Source organism: Narcine bancroftii, chromosome 6, assembly GCF_036971445.1.
Source record: "Narcine bancroftii isolate sNarBan1 chromosome 6, sNarBan1.hap1, whole genome shotgun sequence".
Taxonomy (NCBI): Eukaryota; Metazoa; Chordata; class Chondrichthyes; order Torpediniformes; family Narcinidae; genus Narcine; species Narcine bancroftii.
Genome location: NC_091474.1, coordinates 15,214,904 through 15,229,469, shown reverse-complemented (window position 1 = coordinate 15,229,469; position 14,566 = coordinate 15,214,904). Strand labels below are relative to the sequence as shown.

Genomic DNA, 14,566 nt, shown 5'->3' with positions numbered 1-14,566 from the left:
TGCTGTTACAGTGCCAATAACTGGGTTTCGAATCCCGCACTGTCTTTAAGGAGTTTGTACGTTCTCGGTTTCATCTTGCATTTGTATGTGTAAGTTCTTAGGTGTGAAATATAAAGTGTTCGCAATCACTACTCTGGAGAAAAAGTCTTGGAGAACAGGTTCAGCTTTATTTCGAGTCTGCAGTCAGGTGTCCCTGGTCTGGAGACACACCGGAGGTTCAGAATCATCGCTCTTTTGTACTGTCCCGCGCTCAACATCACCCCACCTTCATTTACCTTCTTCCAATCAAAATCCCAATACATTACCACATTCTCCTTTTCCCTTCCATCAATACAGGTATCACTCAGTTCCTCCCTCTTCATACATCGCATGTTATGTTAATTAGTTCATTCCCTCCTTAGGGGCGTCTAAGTTAATGTTCACGTCTCTATTAAGCAAGCGCAGTACTAGCTATAGACTACCTTAGGTCACTGTACCAGCCTGAACAAGATCCTTGGATCCTTGGGGCTCCTGATAAGAAGAGGTCTACTAGCTAGTATTGTCTGTTTCCAAGCTCTCATCCTCATTCTTTGCATTCCATCCCTTTTCACAGAATGGTGCGAGTTTAGTGCGAGTTTAATCATCTTCAACCATATTTCTTTAAAGTTGTTATAAACAGTACCATGTCATGCCATGAGGCTGCAAGCCTCCATTACAGATCTTACATGCTGCAGCGTTCTGCTCTGTGTCAGACCCTGCTGGCAGCCAAGACACGGGGGCTATAATCCTTAAGGCATTGCTAGTTGCATTGCAACCACAATCATTATCATTACATCCTCTGTGTCTACAAGGGTTTTCTCTGGGTGCTCCGGTTTCCTCCCACCCTTCAAAATGTACCAGGCTCATTGGGTGTAATTGGGCAGTGCAGGTTCAAGGGCCTGTTTCTGTGCTGTTTGCCTAAATTTTAAAAAGACCGGGTACCTTGATGGTGGGCTCAGGCTTGAAATGTTTGTAACCCCTTTATTTCCCATGGGCACTGCATGACTTGCTGAGTATCTTCACCATTGTACCACCATCACAGCATCTGCAGACTTTCCTGTTTGACTCAAGAAAAAAAATTAGACATTGTTTCTCAAGACCAACATTATTATTATATTCGCCCCATAGCAGCATGTCATTCCAAATTTCACTTCCAAGTGCTCTATTGTCATACTTCTTAAACATTTGGAAACTAAATGTATATGGGTATAAAGTAGCTTCAGAGTTGTTCATTTCCTCCCCATCATTTCACCAGTTTCCCCTAACCTTGTGGTGTACACCCATGTGGTGCTAACGCACACACATACCAAAGCTATTACTCACTGTGTATGCTCTTTTAGCTTATGACAGAATAAAGTAAAGCATGTGGCCTTTGTGCCCATTCATTAAAATTAAATAAATCTGCCACTTGTGGTCAGCAGAATGAATGTCACACAGGCTCCAGGATATTTGTAAAACACAGACAATTCAAAAATCTTTTCTGGGAGGATAACCTACCACAACTTCCTGATGTGATCTGCATATTCCGTTATGTTTGAATCAGGACTCTGTGTCCTTACAAGCCAATAAATTGTATTATACTCACAACAGAACAGACCAATAACTTAACACCAGATAAACACCCACTTGGCCCATTCAGGCCAGGGATCATGTAACAATTCTATTTTCTCTTGTACTGTGTAACTACAAATAATTTTTCCATAGGTACCTATCCAAAGTCAAGATTCATTTGGTTTCCAATACCCCCTTCAGGCACAGAGTTTCCGATATAACCACTTGCTTTATTTATTGCCAATTATTTTATCGCAGATTCCCCATCACACCCAACCCAACCCTATCTTTGAACCATTCAACCACAGAAATATCTGCTCTTTACTTAAGCTGTTAGTTACAAATTTGGACCTTTTCAACCACCCCTTGTCAACCACCCCTACTGCAAGGAAAACATCCTCAGAATTCTATCAGAAACAATGCAGCCTCTGTTCAAGACCAGAGAAGAAGATGGGGCGTCCTCCTGACTAACAGACAGAGCCACATCCCCAAGTAGGACAAAATGGGCACTCGAATGGCAGCAATGGATTTATAGGGGGAAAAGCTGCTACATAATACAAAAGAATGGTTTGTGGAAGGTATCAGTTCACAAATAGGTTTTTCTCTTTTAAATAAAAATGGCATCAGTTTAGATTCCAATAAAGTAGCATCCAGAGAGTAAGATATCTCACCTCTCAAATGATCAATTAATGCAAACTGTGAAGTGCTATTTTTGATCACAATTTAATTAACTACTCAACACAGACAACAACAATTAAGCCAGCGTCCCCAGAGACAGGGCAATTAGAAAGATCAGATCATCCACTCTACATAAATTTGACAGTCATCCAGTGACCCCTATCAGAAAGGCTGCATGTTGGTCGAGGTGAGATTGAATCCCCGTGAGCTAGCCTGGTGCACTCAATGGATCAATCAGCAGATGACGAATTCCCTTGTGCAAAAACTACTAATGAAGACGTGCTTGAAGGACAGCACTGTAATTTAGTAAAAAAGCAAAGGGAAATATTAGTCAATGGTGCTATAGCTTTTCCTACTTTAAAAAAATGCTGCTCGAGGATACAGAATTCATACAAAATTTTAAAAAAAGCTTTTAATTGCAGAAACGACACAACTCTTTTTTTATCGTTATTCTTCAACATCAAGTTGTGACATAGGTTCCAGGAGTCGTATTAAGACCAAAAGTCACTTCAGTGCAATTCAGATATCCTTCTAATAATCATCAGAAAAAGTTTAAACATCAGGAAGCAGAAAATTTCTCAGATTGTATTCAGAACACTATTGAAATAAAAAGCACTTATCTGCTTGTCATCACATGTGCATCAGCAACTAAGGATTATATATGTTAATATCAGATTTTAGAGTTGATACAAAGGTCAGGTATGCGCCCCTTGAGCCAAAATGGTCCTCACAGGACGTTACGGCCCTGCCAGTCAGCATTCAGAACACTGGGAGAGGTCATCATCCTTTACTGGAGCAACCAAATATTTTCACACTGAGTCTGACCGTGTCACAGGGCAGAAATGGAGGTCAAATCATTACTCTTGCACCCAGAAAGGTCTCCAGCTGAAGCGCTCACGGAGTGCCCTGGGTTTCTCCGCAGGCCAGACTTTTATGTCAAGACATTAGATTTGAAAGAATGAGATGAAAAGAGATACATTTATCAAATGCAAGTAAAACGAAATTCTGCAAGGTCAAAGATCACTCAGGGAATTTCATTTTCAAATTCACCAATACTTGCTCATTGAAAGAATGTGTTATTGTGAATCAGTTTAACCTGATTCTATCAGGAGTATTGTATGTCTTTGACAAGCATGATGCAAAAGGTCACAGTACCCTCAAGATGCATTTTCCCCAAGCAAAAATAGAGATCCCTGTGGCAGTTCCATTGTTCAACAGCCGTGCACTTCAACCACAGTATGGAAATATCTAAATTCCTCAGATCTTGCTCAGGTTTTCTTTACACTCAGGTTTTTCAAAATAAGTCACAGATAAATTAAAGCCCTATAGACGATAAATAAAAGTAACATGGTGAGGAAAAAAAAATCTAATCTGCTGGAGAAATTCAGCAAGTGGGAGAAAAAGAATCATTGGACATTACGAGTCAGAACCCTTCAAGTGCCGATCAGGATTTGAGTCTTGATGAAAAGTTCTGACCTGAAATAGCGCCAATTCTTTTTTTCCCACTGATACTGCTCAACCTGCCTGGTTCCTCCAGCAGTTTGTTTCTTGGGGCAGATTCCAGGATCTGCAGTCTTGGCGATGATTCAAATAGCCGAGCAGACTTGATGGGCTGAATGGCTGAACTCTGCTCCCATCTCTTGTAGTTTCTTGTGTCTCCTGAGTAAATGATTCCTTCCTGTATTATCGTGGTCCAGAGAACCTATACAACTGAAATGAGTGTTTATATTATGTGAGAAAGAAAATAGTGAATTAATGATCAGATAACACAAAATTGCAATATGTGATAGCTAAAAATGTTGAAATTATAGTGCTGGTGAGGTCATTGGATTACACAATTTGGATGGGTTTTGTATTATGCTTTAGTTGCCAGAAATTGAATCAAATAATTGAATTCTATGCTCGTTTATACTCAGCATGTAATAATAGTGTGATGCAAAATATAACAAGTAAAGAGATTTTTCTGTAATGTGCGGCTGCAACATGAAGTAGCACGATACAGAATCTTCCGTGTGGAGGAACTTGCACTGCAGCCCAAGTGAAAGTGCCAGCTTTAGTCTCATTAACAGGGGAGGACACAAATCCAACAAAGAAACACCCCAGGCCACTCTTGTGTTCTTTCCAGAAGCCAGCTCAAAAGTACTATTGGCAGTGGCCTAGAAGCAGATTTAAGCCAATGACTCGGTTTGCAGCGTGGGGGCCCAAAAAGGAAGCAGGGGAAAAAAACTTTTTTTTTGTTTTGCTTCATTTGAAAATGAGAACAGACGTCCATTTGTCCATAATCATTATTGAGCAGGGTGCAATTGCCAAGTGCTGCTTTAATAATCAATCTTGTAATAAAGTGACTGAATCCCAAACCGCAACAAATTTAAAAATCAAGAGCAGAGAAAGTTTGTACCAATGGTACTTTAATGGGCTTTCTCTTCAGCACATTGACATTCCAAGCATTGAAAACTATAACAATTTCCTATTTGAAAATAATGTTTTTAATCTCATTTATATATTTTATTGGGACCTCTACCAATCTTTTGTGAGGTCAAGCCAAAGTTGCCTTTGATTTCTGAAATCTCTCCAGGCAAATGCTTCTTCCCTCACCGTGGCAACAGCCAAGAGGTGCAGTAAGGCTCAAACCCACATCTGACCATCACTTAGCAACAATGGAGGCAAGGTCCAAGAACAACAGACCAGACACCATGCCTTTCAATGTGGACAAACAAGTTTGTCAGTTACATTAAAGTATTTCTAATGAATGTCATTTTACTGAAAGATCTTCAAGAAATGCCAAGTTTCTTCAACTCGTTAGCAAATTGGCTTGTTGCTTGTCACTGCTTGGATATTCTGTGCCTTGAAAGCAGAACCTGATTCCAATTAGAGACCAATTACCAATAGAATTTGCCAGTGTTCAGTTCCAATTTGTAAACAGCCAGCTCCTGATGTGAAGGTTGTGAAGTTCATATTTTTCTTCTTTTAGAAGACTATTAGAAGTATTCAAAATTGTGAAGCATTTTAATGGAGTAATTGGAAAAAGATCATTGATTCAAAATGATTGGTAATTGATAGTGAACACAAAAGACTGGGAGCAGAAGTTGGCCACATCCCCTGAATCCTACCAGCCATTTTATATAAGCATAAGTAAATCACAAAATTCTGTAGACATGGTGGTTGAAGTGAAAGCAGAAGATGCTGGAGAGGTTCAGTAGATCAAACAGTGTCTTTTATGTAGCAAAGGCAAAGCTACATAACTGAAGTCTTAGGCTTGAGCCCTTCAAAGTATGATAAAATGTCAGCAAGCATCCAAACAAAAGAGTAGGAGGCAGGAGATGATAGGTGGAGAAAGGAAGGAGGGGGTAGCAGGGTTGGGTGGAAAGACAGAAAAGGGGGGGGGGGGGTGGAGGGGAAAGAAAAATCAAGCAGGTTGAATAGAAAGCAGTAAAGTCAATGTACATGCCATATGGCTCAAGGGTGCCCAGACAGAAAATAAGGTGGTGTTCCTCCCATCTGCAGATGGTCAGGGTAAGACAGTACACAAGGTCATGGGCAGACATGCAAGCGTGGGAGTGTGACCTGGAATTGAAATGGTTGGCCACTGGCAGGTCACTGTGGTTGCAAATGGAAGAGAGGTTCTAAGCAAAGCTATCTCCCAGTGCAACCGGTCTCTCTGATGTAGAGAAGGCCACAAAGGGTGCACCAGATTCAGCAAACAAGTCCTCTGGATGTACAGTTGAAGTGTCGCTTCACATGAAAGATCTGTTTGGGGCCTCAGACCATGGTGAGGGAGGGAGGTGTGAGCGCAAGTTTTGCACCTCCTGTGGGCACAGGGGAATGTGCCAGGAGTGTGATGGGTGAGGAGGGATGAGTGCACAAGTGAATCGTGGAGGGAGCAATCCTTGCGGATGGCCAAGAGGAGAGGAGAGGAAAAAAATGTGTCTGGTAGTGGGATCCTGTTGTAAGTGCCAGAAATTCTGGTGGATGATGTGTTGGATGTGGAGGCTGGTGGAATGGTAAGTGAGAATGAGGGGGATTCTATGTTGCATCTTGGGACAGAGGGGACCAGGGCAGATGAGAGGGAAATGGAAGAGATGCGGATGAGGGCTAAGTTGATAGTGGTGGAGGGGAAGCCACATTTGTGGAAGAAGGCAGACATTTCAGAAGCTCTGGACTGGAAGTCCTCCTCTTGGGAAGAGATGCGGTGGAGATGGAGAAATTGAGAGAAGTGGATGGAATCCTGGCAAGGGGCAGAATGCGAGGAGGTATAGTCCAGGTAGTGGGAGGGTTTGTAGTACATAATCAGTGGAAAACACCTCTCCCAGGATGGAGACAGAGAGATCTAGGAAGGGGAGATTATTATCAGAGATGGACCAGGTGAGTTTGAGATCAGGGAGGAATTTGGATGCGAAGTGAATGAAGTTGACAAGCTCATTGCAGGTGTATGAAGCAGCCCCGATGTAATCATCTATATTCTCGAGGAAGAGTTGGAGGGTCTTGCCTGGGTAGGCTTGCAGCACGGATTGCTCCACAAAGCCCACAAACAGGTAGGCGTAGTTGGGACCCATGCGGGTACCCATGGATTTTGATTTGGAGGAAGGGGAATGAGTTGAAGAAGAAGTTATTCAGAGTGAAGACGGGTTCTGCCAGGCAGGAAGTAAAGGGTAACCAACATTTTGGGTCTGGGCCATTTGTCAAACAAACATCATTTGTGTTACAAGAGTTATGCATACATCATGTGTCCACCCATGAAATCATAAAAGCTCAAAAATTATAGAGAATTGTTTTTGCATCGAACACAAATAAGGCAATTATACTTGCAAAGAATCAAATGTTTTCATATACATTTCTTACATAACCATCAAAATCATGATTTTTGCCATTGAATTTTGTTTAGAACAAATCAAAGCGTTGGTTACAATTACAGTGCATGTAAACATGTTAGTCATCAATTGCATGGTTTTCATTACAACTTATAGAAAATGTATTGTTATTCCTTAAATAATTAAATGAGATCAACCTTGTGGTTTCCTTTTTTTAAAATCAAAATGTGTCAAGCAGGTGGCTTAACTTTCTTTTAATTCTGTAAAACACAACAGGTTTGTTTAAAAAAAAACTGTTGACACAAGAACTCAACCTGTGTGGACTGTTAATTAGTAAATTTGACACAGATTGATAACTACTTCATTCACCAGTTGAGATTAGTTCTGGTTTTCATTCACAGATCTGATGTCCCTCAAAGACCAGTGAAGAATGCCACTGAATTAAAAGATCCACATGAGATTGCCCAGATATTTCTTGGACAACTCACAAAGCTCTGTTTACAACTTTCTACTTTTAAAACAACTCCCCAGAGATTTGAAGGAACAGAACATGTGCGTTCCTCTGAACAAAATTCCTCAAGCTCTTTGTAATTTAGATCAATTTGTTGATTGCTACTTCTTTGAAGGCATAAGGCATGGAGGATCAAGAGAAAAAGGATGATATATCAGAGCTGATTTGAAAGAAAGTAAACAGCTAATAACAAAGAAGTGTATTGTTTCAGACTTCGCTGGTTCAACATCTTTTTATTGTGCCCTAGAGATGCTTATAAACAGAAAATAAAAAAAAATTAGTCACCCTTTTTCCAAATTTTTTTAACTATTTATGAAGATTAAAAAATGCAAAAAGAATATAATGGGAAATAAATCTTTAATTTGTGATGTTCATATATTTAATATACAAATGTCAAATTGTCATCAAATTAGAACTCAAATTGCAAACAAGGTCATGAACTTGTGTTACAAGTCTATGCAGCTGAAGATTGTTTAAGTGAAAGGCAGATATTTCTATGAAGAGTGCTATGGTAGGAGGAATGGGACAGAATGGCCTGAGAAACTTGAAAACAATTCTCTTTCCTGAAACCACTTGTAGATCTCAACAGTTACAAATTAATAATAACCAGTAAATTCATTCAACTTCATAACAATTCATTTCTTTCCATGCAGGCATAAAGAGGTTTTTTTTTAAGTCCATCTCTGTTTAACAAAATAAAAACATAATAAATTTGGACATTTCATTATCTTTGGACTTAGCAAAAAGCTTTTCAGCCAGTGAAATAGTATAGCAATCATGTTGAAAAACTGAAGAACCAGGTTAATGATATTGACTGAATCAGTGATGTTGGCCAGGACACTGGAGACAGATCTCTCTGGTCTTCTTCAATGTGTTACAGAATCGTTTCTATATATTTTGAGATTGATATCTTTTTTTTTAATAGCCTTTTGTATTTTTTAATCCATATTCTTCCTACTTGTCATTCTAACCTGGTCTCAGTAGTGGCAAAACCATTGTTGGTTTTATATGCACTGGGTCACAAGTGAATTTTTTTGTCATGCCATGGAAGTTTAAAAATATTTGCTGTATCACTCTTTTTATAATTTAGACTATTTAAAAGACAGATGGTTCTCACGTACCTTACTTCGGTGGAGATTTGTTCATCAGAATAGCTAATTCAAAGACACAGATTGATGTCATGGGATAACAGAGGTGCTACAATCAATCGAGGTCAAACATGTGATATAGTTGTGCTGCTTGCCAGAATCCAATTCAGAATATGTGCAGTCCTATTCAGTTGATCCAATTTGACAGTTCCCAGGAAACACTTTAACATTGTAATATTAAGCACATTCACCAGGATTATGAGTAGGTCTCCAAGGACTGAACATTTCAGTCAATTTCTATCCTGAACTGGTTCCAAAGTTCAATTTCCGATAATCTTATGACTTTTTAAATAAACACTTTTTTTTTTCATTTTATTTTAAACGATGTAATGGAAATATCATGTAATGTTTTTCTTTATTAGATATGTTCTTTTTGGGAATATATTACCTCAGAGTGTATCATGTTGTAAGTGAAGCAGCCATTTTTCCTCTGTGCTCTCATGTGATCATTTGGTAGTTGCCTCTTCAACTTAAATGACCTTCTCAACCTTTTTCTTTCCACTCACATACCACCTTAAGTAATTCTTTATTCACCACAGAGCACCTATGGCATCCCTCTGTGGAGAGTAAAGGATTACGTATTTAAGATGAGTGGGGACAAACGGTTGAGAACTATTGACCTACGCATTACTGTATTCAGAGAAAATTTTGAGAAGAATCACCCATTTAAAAAGTTTTGTCATAAAAATACACACAAAATATTCCAGAGGAGCTGGGTATTTGAATTTCAGTGGGAAAAATGCATCTTACTGTGGGTTGGCGTGCTGTTTTTGTCAATGGAAGATACAGTAAATAGATATATTTGGCTTTTAATATCAAGTAGATAAATTGTCCATTACCCTTCTGCAAATTTATGCCCTCTTTACCTCACAGTGTAATCAGCTCAATGAGAATAAATTAATAACATTGCTTCAGTGTTCTGAGGTTAAATGGGACCTGAATGCAAATGGTTTGAGAAAACAGGGAAAATGTCCAATTATTTGAAGTAAGTCGAAACATACTTTCAATAAATAATCAAGGTTTTTCAAAATGTGATCATACAATATTGATGGAATTTGAATGCATAAAACTGGATGGCCAAGTAATTTTTAAAAAAAAGGAGCTGAATCTGAAATTGTCTCATGGGATGGTCAGGCTCATGTTAAAATATAAACATTGTTTCACGGTTCTTCTCAAACCATTACCCTTGACTGAGCAGTGATGGGAAGGTTCAACAAAAATGAAGCTCAAAACTTTGCTTGTCACGGACGTACCAGGTTCGGCCTTTATCTCCAGTTGGTCATAGAGTGGCAGCACCAATAAATGATACGAAAACGCGCTCCAAATACGTCAACAAGCAAAGCATTGCCTATTGCCAGTGGCTCTGAAGAATTGAGTTGCTGTTGATTCACTGGACCCCAGGTGACTCCTAAGATTTATCCTGAAATGGCAGAGATTGAAGCAGCTCTATTCTTTTTGTGATCTTTTAATTCAGTGGTATTCTTTAAATTGCCCTTAAAGGAAGTGGCAGCAAAACTTAATTTAATTATAGAGCTGACTCAGAGAACAAATGGCCAACCTGCTTCCATTCCTTATGGCAGATTAATTGTTGTATTAAGCAGCTCAGGTATCCTACACCATGCATGGTTGGACAAGCAGCAACCTGATGCTTAAAATAATTCACAGGACTCTTCTCAGCACCCCCAACAAACAAGAGGCAAAAAAAAAATCCTGCTCTTTTTAATGATTTGCAATAACTGATGAAGATCATTATTGGTAAATTGTATGTGTATATAACATGCTTTCTAAGCTTTTTTTTGTTTTGCTTTTTATAAGGGGCAGCCCAGTTAGCAGTAAGCTGTTACAGCGCCAGTGACCGGGGTTCAAATCCGTCACACTGTCTGTAAGTAGATTGTACATTCTCCGTGTCTGCATGGGTTTGCACCGGTTGCTCTGGTTTCTTCCCACACTTCAAAAAGTATGAAGGTTGTGGGTCAATTAGGTGTCCTTGGGCGGCAAGGTCTCGTGGACCAGAAGGCTCTGTTACATCTAAATTTAAAAAATTTATACTTCAAAAAATACACACAGTGGAAATTATCAATTGCTGGGTGTGCATTAGCTGAGTGCAGAAGTGCAAAGGATGCTGTCCATCAACCATCTTGGAATGAGCACCTGTTTGACTTCATGTTCTCTCAGGTAGCAACAGAAGCATTGAGCAGAAATGGCCCACAACATGTGAAGTTTCCTCATCGCAGATATTATTGTTGCCATATGCCCAAAGGTAAATTAGCATTCCTTCATGAAATCACTCACAAGGGAAATGGAAATATCTTTCTCTACACTGGAAATTGTTTCCATGTCACGTGCAAGGAAGTGAGTGAGATTTTAATGTCCTGAACTACTCTAAGGCTGGACTACAAATGTGATAATATTGGATGAATGACCCTCAAAACAAGTCGAAATATTAAGTTTGTGAACACTCATCATGCTTGCCCACATCCTCATTCATACCCAACTTTTCATTTCAGGGCTTCATATCAATGATTGTGAAGGCTGGCTAGTTAATTTAGTAGGCAGAACAAGTGTTGAAAATTCACCGTCTGGAGATTTCAAATTATAGTAATTAAATAAATATGGAATGTTTTTAAAACTGTAAACTCAGTAACAGTTTCTATTGAACAATTTTATTGTCAGTAAAATCCTGCCAGTACACTTATTTCATTCAAGGGAAGAAAATTGACTTCCTTGCCGTGGCTGACACAAGTCTGACTCCAACCCCAGCAATGTGGTGGACTCTTAACTTCATCACAAGCATGGTCAGAAATGGCTGCATTGTCAGTGATGTTACAACTTGTGATTGAAAAAAAAAATAATTGTATGCATTCTTTTTGCAGAGGATGGTGAATTCTCTGTCCCAGTGAGTTATGAAGGTTAGCGCACTACATGGGTTTGGAGTTTGTGGGAGGGGGGGGGGGGAAAGAGAGGGAATAAACTTTTGAAAGATATGGGAATTGGGGGGTTATGGAAACCCAGCGTAGAGGAGTTGAAATGGATAGGCCAGTAGTAATTCTACTGAATACTGCCTCCTATAAAAAGGAGGATGAGCTCGGAAAAGACACACGTACCATTTTCATTAGTTATTGCAAATCATCGTGAAGAGATGGAATGCTTTTTGCCTCTTGTTTGCTGAGGGCTTCTAAGAAGGATATTGTGAAATTTACTCTAAGCATCACTTACCCCTGCTCGTATTTTCTGTTGTTAGGCTAATTGACACTCTTTAGTTTCAATACCACTATCCCTTTCCCTTGATCTGCCATCAAAGCAATTGATACTTTAAATAAAGAAATTGTTAATAATTTAATTATTCTATTTTCATTATTTGCTCCATATGTACATATCGTGCACACATTTTAGTAATCTCAGCACAAGTTCGGTGCTAACCTCCAAGTTCCAGTCTATCTTATTTTACCCAGGTTCTTACTTTCAAATAGTTAGCTAATAGTTTCTTTCCTCACACTGGGTCAGAAAATTATGCTCCTGGGAGAGACTACCAATTCCCTCCAGCTACATATCTGTCTTCACTTTACACAAGAACATTGAAAACTACGTCATAATGATTTGGCTCGAGTAAGTTGCATTCTGTAGTACAATTACTCTCCTGTTATAATTATTATATTTCAGGACATGTTTTCAACAGGAAAACTTTGAAGAAAAATGATTTTCTTGTGACTGCTGGGCCTTACGAGCTTGTTCAAGTGGGCAAGGGCCTCGGCAAAAGGATAATTATGCAGATGAACGGCGCTTTCCCCCAAAATTGTGAACAAATGCAATTTGTTAGCTTGTCCGGTTAAATCTATAAAAGTTTCAGGCTCGTTATGTTGGCAAGTCTCTGGTCACTGATGCTTGGCAGGGAGTCGTTGGCAGGCTTTCAGATTTAGATGTGAACAAAGAGAAACTCATTGATTAAAAAAAAGCAAAGGCCAAGTCAAAGACTGAGGAAGGGATGGCAGGCGGGTCCAGCAAAGCCAGTTGGGTTTTCCAGCAGACATGGAGGAAAACTTAAGCCAAGTTCAGGAAGAAAATGCACCAGTTTATTAAGAAAATTAACCAAGGCCTCAAAATCATGGAAATCTGATATTCACCAATCTTATACCCTTTTTTTTTTGCATTATGTGAGCTCTGAGTGGTCAAAGGAAGATCAAGGTATTTGTAGTGAAACACGGAAGCCTACAGATACTGTGATAGTGATAAGAACACACAGTGTTCTGGAGTAACTCAGCCAGCCTCACAGCATCCATAGGAGGTAAAGATTCAGTATATTACTGACATTTCGGGCCGGAGCCCTTCCTTAAGGTATAAGCAAAGAATAGGAAGGTGTCTGTATAAAGAGTGGGAGGGGGGTGGAGTCCAGAATGAAAGCTAAAAAGTGCTACTTGATATGTTAAGAGGAAAGGTGAGAATTGCTTTTGCTCTGGGAAAGGCGATAAAGGGAAAAGGGAAAGAGAGAAACAGACAGAACTGGGGGAAAGGTGACAGGGGGAAGAAGAAAGGGGAGGTTAAGTGGTGGTCAAGGGGAGAAAGAATGTTTAAAGTGGAAGAAAAGGGGTCTGTAAGGGGGGTAATAATTCTGGTTATGATAGAGGATGTGGAGACTGAGCCAATTAAAGGAAAGTTCAGCATCACGGTGTGCGTGGAACTCATTCAGGCATGGACAAAGGATGACGTAAGTAAACCCTCTACTGAGGACAGATCATTCCAACTCCAAGATGGGAAACTCAAAGGGGATGGTAAAGACAAGGCAGGGTTTTGGGGTGGGGAGGGGAAAAGGAGGATGGAGTGGTTCAGGAGTTGGAGGGTAAAAGAAGGTCGAAGAAAGGTAGAGGAGGGTTGGGAAACTGAGAGTGGAGGGGGAGTGCCCAATAAGCCACCTAGGCCATGGTGGGAGTTCGTGATGGAGGCTTGGTCCTGGATGTCACAGGGGCCAAGATGGACTGCCCGCCTCCAAAGTTCAATCATGTGGGCCATTGCGTTCAGAGTGCGAGGTCATGACAGAGGTTCGGTCCTGTAGGTCGCCAGGGTAAGATGTTTGTGTTCGCTTTCAGCGACAAATATAAAGGGCACCATCATCTTTGTAAAATGTTTCCTGCATGTGCCTCAAATGACTGCAGCAGCGCATCGATAAGAAGGACAATCATGTGCAAGAAAGTCGGGGTTCTGCATAAACAAAAGTGTTAGTAACCTGAAGGGTGGGGAAACAATGAGGGTGGAGGCCATGTTATGGAGATGACAAGAGTGATGAGATCAGAGATAGTCAGATAATCTGTCAGATGACCACCATCTCTGTTTAGGTCGTACCCAGCTAATTATGACATCACATCTGTTGCAATTGAGCATTGACATCATAATGGTTGCACACAACAATCATCTGGAACAGCAACCAGGGGCAAGTTAAATATACTCTCCGAAGGGGCCCAGAATAATGCACACTTTCTACCTCCACTGGGGTGAAACCAATTTAATCTCATTGTGCACTGATTATGCAACATTGCTGATCCAAATTTTAGGAATTAGAAATTTTTTGAAATTTAGACATACAGCCCATGAGCCCGTGCCGCCCAATTAACCTATGCCCCACCTCCCCCCCGCCCCACCCCGGTTTGTATTTTGAATGATGGGAGGGAACTGAAGCCCCCCCCCCCCCCGGAGGAAACCCACACAGACACAGGGAGAAGATACAAACTCCTTACAGATAGAGTGGGATTCAAACCCTGGTCCCAAATGGTGGCGCTGTAATGGTAATGTGCTAACTATGCCACCCTTGGCTAGAACTTTCCCCCCAAAAAATTGAACATTTTTGTTACCATTACTTCAAT

At 40.2% G+C, this 14,566-nt stretch overlaps 2 long non-coding RNA genes across 3 annotated transcripts in view; both read left to right on the top strand.

Annotated features, from left to right (window-relative positions):
- Nucleotides 1-7,850, top strand: part of LOC138735746 (uncharacterized) — a 31,356-nt gene extending 23,506 nt beyond the window's left edge. For both annotated transcript variants that reach the window (XR_011339928.1, XR_011339926.1), the window contains one exon: nucleotides 7,457-7,850. This is a non-coding gene — a long non-coding RNA (uncharacterized lncRNA). The remainder of the gene's footprint in view (nucleotides 1-7,456) is intronic.
- Nucleotides 1-14,566, top strand: part of LOC138735747 (uncharacterized) — a 66,486-nt gene that overhangs the window by 33,604 nt on the left and 18,316 nt on the right. The window contains exon 2 of the long non-coding RNA XR_011339929.1: nucleotides 10,530-10,596. This is a non-coding gene — a long non-coding RNA (uncharacterized lncRNA). The remainder of the gene's footprint in view (nucleotides 1-10,529; nucleotides 10,597-14,566) is intronic.